We start from the raw sequence: 9665 nt of genomic DNA on the forward strand, positions 1-9665 counted from the left end.
AAATAAATAAAATGAACATAAAAAAACTAGCATAAAACCATATTCAAGAGGTCCTTAGAAAGATCTCTACCCATATTTCACAGATAGCAGTGCAAACGTATTAAAAAAAATAAATAAATATATATACCGTATTGGCTCGGATATAGGCCGCCCCCGTATATAGGCCGCACCCCCCCCCGAGATATGCTGCCAGATGTGCCGGCACCGGAAGTTGTATACGCGTATTGCGTAGATGTCCCCCGCCGGCCCCGAAAGACACCCGGGAGTCTGCTCCGGTAAGTCAGGCGGGGGGCCAGAGGTAAAACGCATCGTGCGGTTAGACAACCGCACGATGCGCTTAGACAACCTCCCGTGCCGGCACCCCCCCCCGTGGGAAGTGCTGGCAGGGGAGGCTGTCTGAGCGTATCGGGGATTAGGATGCAGGTCCCCTGCATCGCTGCGGGGGATCTGTATCCAAACCCCGCTGCCTGCCCGGCGCCCGGGACTGCATGTCCCGGGCGTCGGGCGCTAGACCCCGAATATAGGCTGCACCCCCACTTTAGAGACTTAAAGTGGGGGAAAAAAGTGCGGCCTATATCCGAGCCAATACGGTATATATTTTGCCCAAACCCATTAAGCTATAACTAAAAAAAATACTACTTACAGAGTACTATGTGTGGGATAGATGTAGTCCTTTTAGAACCTAAAAATATATGTATGTGGGGTATGTTTGTCATCGGGATGTTGCTAAACATAAATGTGGTCATTGTTTAACAGGGACACCTAAAGTGGAAAAGAAATTCTAAGAAAATTGCAAAACTTTTTTCTTGGGATTTATTTATTTATTTTACATACCAGCACTCACAATTTTTGCATGTTTTCTATGGTTTCAAATGAAAGGCCAATTTGTTCTGGGGAAAAAAAGGATGTGAGTTTTGTGTGGGTACATCAAATACTGAAAAAAGGGGATTCTTACTAAAACCCCAAAAAGCTGTGGGGTGTAGGGTATCAAAAACCCAACAGGACTGAAGGGGTAAAATGCATCTTACAATCAGGTACAAGGTCATTCAGAACAGTACCTACAAGTGATTTCCTTTTATTTATACCGACCAGGAGATATATTTACTACAAATACCTTTAACAGGACCTGCAAGGTATTCTTAACCAAGACATATTTACTACAGCATCTACATTTTGGTGGTTTTCAAACTAGCCCTTGAAGGGGGTTGCATATGGTCCTGGACATACTTGAGATACGCCAAAGTTTTATTCATATTGAAAAGGTGGCCTAGGGTCTAGCGTGGCAATTGTGGTTTAAGGATTTCTAATCTCTTGACGTGAGTACAAGCAGATCAGTCAGGTTGCACTGCTATGGGTATGGAGGGCCGGATGTGGGGCCGGAATGTCCACAGGAATTTGGAGAGTGTAAAGAGTCTGAGTTGTTAAGCAAATTGAATAAGGGATGGAGGAGTCATAGCCTTTTCAGTTTTGCTCCTCCATCATGTCTGAGCCAGTTGAGTCTGGCCAAGCATGTCTGCAGACTATTTCACATTTTAGCAATCTGTATGGGAACAGGAGACCGCAATCTTAACTTATACACGGAGATCCCTCCCCAGCAGGCAAATGATTAAGAAAAATAAATGTGAGTTTTCCAAATGCAAAGGCCAATCCTTATTGCAGGTAAAAAATGAATGCTATATTCAGAATGTGCTGAATTCCACAATAGGCTTTATTATTATTGCCGCGTTTCTTAGAGCAGACGGATTACGCCACAATAAATTGCGTTGTGAATCCCTTTGTGTTGGTTACTATCGCAGACGCCGTAGCGAGGGCAGTAGGTGACTTGTTATCTGAAGCACGCCCTTGCGTGTGTGTTAAAACCACCTCTGCTTCCCAGCTCCTGAAACTCGCAGGGACTCTCCCCTTGCCCACGTGGATACCGGTTCCCAGCCTGCCCAGATATGAAACCAGAGAATTCCTCCGTGCTACTGTCACATATCTGGGCGCGTGAGTCATTCGCATCGCCACCTCTTGTTCCTTCACTGAATGTACCGATTAACCTTCTAGATCCTGAATTCCAGCGGCATCAGGAAAAGCGGAAGAAAAGAACTCCTTTTATTTTTGGATAGTTGATTCACTTGCATTCCGCTGTCCATCAACTCTCTGTCTAAACCTTGTCCTTATAAGAGGACGGGGTGGAAGCTAGGACTCTCCCTGTGCGTGGTTATGCTTAACAGACAATAATATTTATAGATGCCATTTTTTATAGGAAGGCACTCCTGTCTGGATTTGTGGACACCAAGACCTCTCGGTTACTCTACTAAGTGTGGTTTGCTGTGACGCATTTGTTGGCAGAAGCTAGTCACCGTGCCATGGGTAGCTTTTGGAATGGATCCGTGGGCTTACACTTCCTGCGTATGGGCCGTGATTACTCTGGGTAAACGTATGACCTGCGAGGCTAGAATGTTTTATGGTCTACACGGCTTCCTCTGTGTAAGGTAATTACAGGGTAAGGCAGCTGCCTGGACCTTGCAAAGGTGTTGTGTGACTCAAATCCCAACCCGCGCTGCCTGGGTCAATCAAGATCTTCCAGATGCGAACAGATTTTTTTATTTAACGGTCTGTATGCATACCAGTTTATTGGACAACATCTATAAATACATTTAAACATAACAGGAGAAACAAGAAAGGGAAGATAGCAAGGACCCCCTGCAGAATTTTATTTTAAAGAAAAAAACACAAGTCCAAGTCTATAGCATTCTTCGACTGCGTCTATGCTTCTTCCCCTCTTTCATTCGTGTTTTCTGTCCACCTATTCTAAGCCATGGAGATTCTCTAAGCCTGGGGTTGTCTGGCAGTAGAGTTTGGCAATTAACTTTGGCTTCTGCCTAATCCCAGGAACCCATATGCCTTGAAGCTTCCATACCTTTGTCTTCTCCTGCTGGCACTTGGTTAAGCATGAACCACACAAATCCTTTTCGTTGACCAAGTAAAGAGAGTCCAGTCGACGGATGGTAACCTGCTTCTCAGCCCACAATTCCTCCTTTGAAGGTGGAATAGGATTCCTCTTGGTATTTAGTTTCTGCAGTTTAGGCAGTTCTAGGATTTCTCTAGGCATAGAAGTCAGGCGATTATCGAATAATCCTATTTCCTTCAATTCCTTCATCTCTGTAATATAGGAAGGAACCATGTCGATGTCATTGAGCCCAAGGTTTAGATAGGACAGGTTCTTCAGCATGTTCAGTTCCTTTGGGATACCGTTGGTGCTGAGCTTGTTGTTGCAAACATTGAGATGCTCCAGGGATTGAAGTTGTCCAATGGACTCTGGGAGTGCTGCAATCTCATTGCTGTGCAGGTCCAGCCAGCGTAGATTCTTGAAGGACTGGATCCAATCAGGTACCTTGCGGATCTGGTTGCGACTTAAATCCAACTCTTCCACATTGGTGAGCTCTAGAAGACACTTGGGTATTGCTACAATGCCTATTTTGGAAAGATCCAGCCTCTGCTTTCCGTCATTTGTGATTTTAATACACCGCTTTGCACGTTTCAAGGACATTTTTTTGCCTCTAGGGCCTTTCACCTTGCTTTTAGGCATCGTCACATCCAGGCACTAGCTAGGGAGTTGGTAATCTGTGGGAGTTTTTCTTTACTTGTTTGCCCTCTGGGCAATCAGCATTTACTAGGGGAAGGTGCAATCATTAGATATATAAGTTTGCTGACGCCATTTTCCCTTGTCAGTAGCAGCCGTTACAGACTGATGGCAGTTGGGGTGTGAGACAGAGACCGTTAGCTTACCAGAGGCTGAGATTGATGCTCATTACTCACCTACCATACTGCAAGTGAATAGTTTATTCCAGTGCAGAAAATGTTCTGTTCTTCATTGATAAATATTGATAAGTAAATATTGGTGACAAAACCAGGCATTATAATATATAATATTGGGTGCATGTTCCTATTAAAACTTCCTTACATTACGTATATGATCATCTGACCCTGTAGTTTTAGATGTTCTAACAAATAATAATAATCCTTCAAAATCTTCACTGGTATGACAGGCCTTTCTTGTCTCCTCCAAAATGTTTTTTTTTTCCTCCTCCATCCTTTAATCATTATTCAAAAGGGACTTTGTTTATTCACTAACACTTTGTAACACAAGACCTCCTTTATTGTTTATCTACCCATTTTTCTTTTAGTGCTTTAGCTGCCTGAATAAATGACAGGATCAGAGGCTCGGGGCATCTAGGAGCACACACTCCACAGCTCAGCAGATGGTGTTTTGTTTTGAGGAGCAGGTCATCGTGAGATCCAGGAAGAACAGTTTGTACATCCACAGATTATTCAATACGTTATGCTTGGATCAGATACCCGGATCATCAAGAGTAGAGATTTATGGTAGCGCTGAAATCCTCATGTTTGCTATAAATTAACATTTTGAAAACAAGGAGCGAGTAGTGGGGTTATTCCAAATGTATTTTTGCCCCCAGACTTGCACCGTAGTGACTACCCACTGGTGACCTAAGTTCAGTAGACAGGTGCGGTTCTCAATGCAAACTGTGCGACGTCACCAGGAATCCTACATTTTCCTTGTTATCAGTTATTCATGTTGCGTAAGACGAAAAAGTAAATCCTGTCTAAATTCTTAGAGGAGGAAGAAAAACGGTCACCCATTTCTGATGAAATTCTTATATTAGGACATTCAGATGGCTGCCATATGCCTACATTGGATTAGGGCTGGATTTCACAAGGTGACTGGTACCCCAACTCTCCAAAAAAATATTTACACAGGAGCATTTATATAAAATGTGTAGGCATTTGTACTCTTCAAAGTAGACAGGGCTTGGTCAAAGCGGATGGAGCCCCTAGGTGCATACACGCACACGCTGCTGCGCTTGTTATGTTCCTGCCTGTTGGTGCAGTGCAGCTACTGCTATGTGGATAGCGGTGGTCCGCTGGCAGAATATCTACTTACACATAAGGGCCCCTAGGCTTGTGCCTAGCAGGCCTAGTGGTTAGTCCACCACTTGCGGCTTGTTCCATTTAGGTAAAGCAGAGTCATAACGCTGTATGGAGCTCTTCTGTCTTCTAATGGCTCGGTGGAGCACGATCTGCCCATTAGATACAGCCAAAGGACGTCAGTCATCTTAAACACCTGCCTGACTGAAGCTGACCCGATTATAATATTTTATGCACACTAAATCACTACTGGATTGTAGCTGAGCAACAATTATCATTGATATGTCCTGGGATTATTGACAGCGAAATAAGAAACGTTTCCTTGTTCTAAAAAACTCCACGTTCTTGAGTACATAGCATCCAAACCCAGTCTCAGGAATATATTAATTAAAGCAGATTACACATCATAGTCATATTTTGTAATGTCTTTGCTGCCTTATTTTACTGACGCTTCCTCAAGATTGTAAACTAGTGAGCCGGGCTCTCTCCACCTAATGTATCGGTTTGTCTTAGTCTGTCAATTCTTGTCTTGTCATACCCCTTGAATTTATGTATTGTAAGAAGCGCTGGGTAAATTGTTGGCGCTATATAAATAAAAGATAATAATAATTTTAAGGGGAAAACATATAAAAATGCATGAACAATACAAAATAGTAGAACTTTAGTACAGATACAAAATAATGGGATTACGTCTAAAAAAACAAAAAACAGTATAGGAAAGGCTCCAAATTAATCCGGATAGTTGCAGGATTCTCCAAGGTAATCAAACCCAAATATTAACTACACCCTCACACCAGAACTGGAATCCTACCATTAAAACGTAACTTTTAATTTAAAAAAGCACAATGTAATGTACTGTATCTAAATAGTAGCCATCTGTAAGCGGCAAACAGGCCATCAATGGCAGCTTAAATGTAAAACTCCTCCTCTATAGACTGCAAGTCTGTATCACGGCTAGTCCAAATGAAAGATTCTCCCCCAAAACGGGGACTAGCCAGCAGCCGACAGAAAGTGAAGGACTCTAATCGATTGATCTGCTTCGCCTGTAAAAGATTCTGAGACTGCCTTATAGCAAAAACAGAAACTACAATCCCCTGACGAAAACATAGTGAACACTACTAGAAACGCGCGTCGGGTTTTAGTTATTTATTTTCATTTTTTGCTATCAGGCAGTCTCAGAATCTTTTTACATCTACTTAAGCCTAACGACCTGATACGTCCCTGATTCGGCCAGTCTTGACGTCCGTTTAAACTGAGTTATTGTAGATAAATGTGGCTATAACCAAACCCGTTCCGCGCATGGCCCAAATGAATGGGGGTGATATACCACTCGCCGGTGTTGTGTTCTCCCCTATTCTGTCTAGATCTCTGCCTGCAGATATGTAAACCAGCAGCCCCTGGGCCAACTGCCCTCCCAACTGCTCTGCAACTCTAAATCCCCTGAAAACCATTCTACCTCTAAGTGTCATTTCTGCGGCAACTCCGACATTGCTCTGGTGTCTGACATAATATCCTGGTGCTCTGCATAAAGAAGAAGGGCAAAGACAGGACAGACTCCACCAGCATTGTAGACCAGGGGCAGGGGGCCGCTGGGCAAACTACCCCGAGTCATACTTAGGGAGGCAAACCTCAGAAATACACCACTGCCGCCCACAGCAATATCTCAAAAGCCAGTTCATTATGAGTGACAGAAATCGGGGCTTTGGCTGTGGCTTCCCAGTCCTCCTCCTCTATTTGAAGCCTTCTAAATGCTCCCATTTGGAACTATGTGCAACTGTATCCACCGGTTCCTATGTAAGTACAAAGGTAAGTAAGGCCATATATTTAGAAAATAAGACCTCTGGGAAGTTCCTATTTTTCAAACACAGCCAGCGCCCAAAGTTCTGTCTGCAACTTTGAGAAAAACACAGAAACTACAAAAGGTGTATTTTAGTAAAATGGGCAGAAACCATCGTAGTTCATGATTATCATTTACGGGCATCAGAGTTTCCAACCTGCCACCTTGGAAATTTCTATTTTCTTCTCGTGGGAGGATTTGTCTTTCCTGTAGTAAGTCAGATCCAGGCTGGGTTGGGTGTGTTGTATTTGAGTCAAAGTATTGCATCCTGGAGGGTTTCAGACACCAGCTTGCCATAGCTGTAAATAGCTTCTAACACCCCAGGGTAATTAGCACCGTGGCACGATCACTCTCTGTTTATTTTTCATGCAGATTGGGAAATGTGCATAGAACAGATATTTGGTTATCCTGTTGCAATTCTGTATATTTTTTATATCAATCAATATTGAAATGTTGTAATTTATGTTTGAAGAAGCATTTCGTTTGCTAATGGTATTAAGCAGAAGTGTACTAGACACCAGGTAGCCATAGCTTGAAATTTTCCAGGGTAGGTTATCCGGAGCTCTCCCTCTTCTGTGGGACCTGCTTTGTGAGGGGTAGGGCCCATGAGGCTGTGGCTAGCCATGCGTGCAAAGGGACTAGCCACACATGGGAGCCGGGATAGCCGCAGAGAGTCTTATGTTGGTAGGGAGTAGAAGAGGAACTGGGCATGGCCCCTGCCCGGCGAAAGCAACCTGGATACCTGCAGAAGGAGGATCAAAGCCAGAAAGTTCCTAGGTAGCCATGGATCCAAAGCCTTTTTATATTATGTTATACTATGGCAAGTTGATGAACAGGTAAACTGGGATGGAGCAAAAGAACTCATCTGCTGTTAAATCCTGTGTTAATATAGGGCTAGATATAACACTTAAAAGTAATTAAAGACTTGTTCAAGTTGGAAGTCCACCAACCACTAAAACCCAATAAAAATGAATATAAATGGATTTATTGTAATATGAATTCGGGTCCCACCTTAATATAAAAAAAGCAAAACAACAAATGAAGGCCAACCTTACAGTAGAAATCCTTAAATTCCTGTCCATATGCAAAATAAAATCCCATGGAAGTTAGGGCCCTGCTTTTTTATTAACAGAAGTACTTTACATGTTGTTGCATTTTGGAATTGTATCTCGTGCCACTCTCACAGTTTTTCACATTGTATCCCTATTTGATTGTCTACTTTACCGTGGCCTCATTGACTCCTTTACTTTAACCATGGGCGTAGGAACCGGGGGGGATGGGGGGGGGACAGATCCCCCCCAGTAACTCATGCGGGGGGGACTGATAATTAAGAAATCCCCCCCAGGGCCGTAGGAACCCCCACCCAATAGAAGCGCCGCAGGAGGAGAGAGAGGGGTGCCGAGCGGTGGTTTTCAGCAACCGCTCGGTATCCTTCTGTCTCCTCTGCTCCCTACCGCCACCCGCCTCAACGCTGCCCCGACTGCAGTGGCGGGAGCGTGAGGCGTCTGTCTCGGTGCCGGCGTTTCACGCTGAGCGCCGGCATATGACGTCATATGCCGGCGCTCAGCAGTGAAGCCGCGAGACAGAGGCCTCGCACTCCCACCGCAGGACTGCAGGGTAAGTGAACTACAAAGAGGGGAGGTAGCTAGTGAGAAGGGGGGGGTAGCGAGTGGGTAGCTAGTGAGAAGGGGGGGTAGCGAGTGGGTAGCTAGTGAGAAGGGGGGTAGGGAGTGAGTAGCTAGTGAGAAGGGGGGTAGGGAGTGGGTAGATAGTGTGTGAGAGGGCTTGGATAGTGTAAGAAGGGGGGAGAGGGGGTAGATAGTGTCAGGAGGGGGTGTGAGAGATGGGGAGAAAGTGGGGATCTGATGGGGAAAATGCTGTCCCCCCCAGATTTTTAGGGGTTCCTACTCCCATGACTTTAACTGTGTGCGGCCCTGGTCCACTATGACCAAGAGACCATCTACAAAATACCAATTTAGGAGTGATTCACAAACAGGGATCCAATGTGTCTTTTAATCTCAGGATTTTCTGGTGTAGTCTGTGGGAAATTGATGTTGAAATACCAGATATGAACGTGTATTAGGTTATTCAATCTGATCCGAATAATAAACTGAACGTGCAACATACTAATCCATTGGAATTGGTCCACCATTACCAACTCTGCTGCTTGTGTGATCTCCTTACTGAAGAACTATTTTTAATTTAACAATAATTTTAGAAATTCAACGAGAAACAGGTATTCAATTCTGACCAGGGACCAGCAGAGGTCACTGTATATTTGCAGTAAAGCACTCCCTCTCCTGTGAATCTGAAGAGCTTACAACATAGTACCCAAGCACATGGAGTGCACACATACAGTAAAACAAATCTAGACAGAATCAACAAGCCAATCTGTCACTTTAAATTAACTGAATATAAGAACATTTGGCCCACTTCAGGGAATTTCTTTCCGCAGTTTATTGGGCGTCAGGCTTGGTTGCATTGAAGCACAATGCTTTCCTACACGAAAAGATAATATTTTATCATAAAAAAAACCGTTCCTTAAAGGGGAACTCTCACTCTTGTTTTTCCATTGGTGGTATAGGTAAGTAGGGTACCTAGCCGGTAGGTGGTAAAGCGGCGAGCCTGAAGACTCACCTGAGGTTTTAGGTGGGTGCCTTTACTTGTCGTTCATCACCTGGTTCCCTCTGTCTGCAGTAACTTTCTTTAAAGCTCTCCAGCATCACCTACCTCAACCACACTTAAGTCTAAACAGGGTGGCACTATCCTCTAAAGTCAGACCCCCATGCAGAAAGCTGCATATTGCCAAAAATGTGCATCCTTTTCAACAATATGTGCATGGGATGTTGGATGTCATTTGTGGCATCTGTATCTACACGATTATGGCGTTTGCTCA

General features: G+C 44.1%; 1 pseudogene; it reads right to left on the minus strand.

The window, feature by feature from the left end:
* Positions 1 to 2814: 2814 nt before the first annotated feature.
* Positions 2815 to 3574, minus strand: LOC149300160 (leucine-rich repeat-containing protein 18 pseudogene; annotated as a pseudogene).
* Positions 3575 to 9665: the final 6091 nt, after the last annotated feature.

Source organism: Sceloporus occidentalis, unplaced genomic scaffold, assembly GCF_023333645.1.
Source record: "Sceloporus occidentalis isolate IW3139 unplaced genomic scaffold, rSceOcc1.0.p SCAF_26, whole genome shotgun sequence".
Lineage (NCBI taxonomy): Eukaryota > Metazoa > Chordata > Lepidosauria > Squamata > Phrynosomatidae > Sceloporus > Sceloporus occidentalis.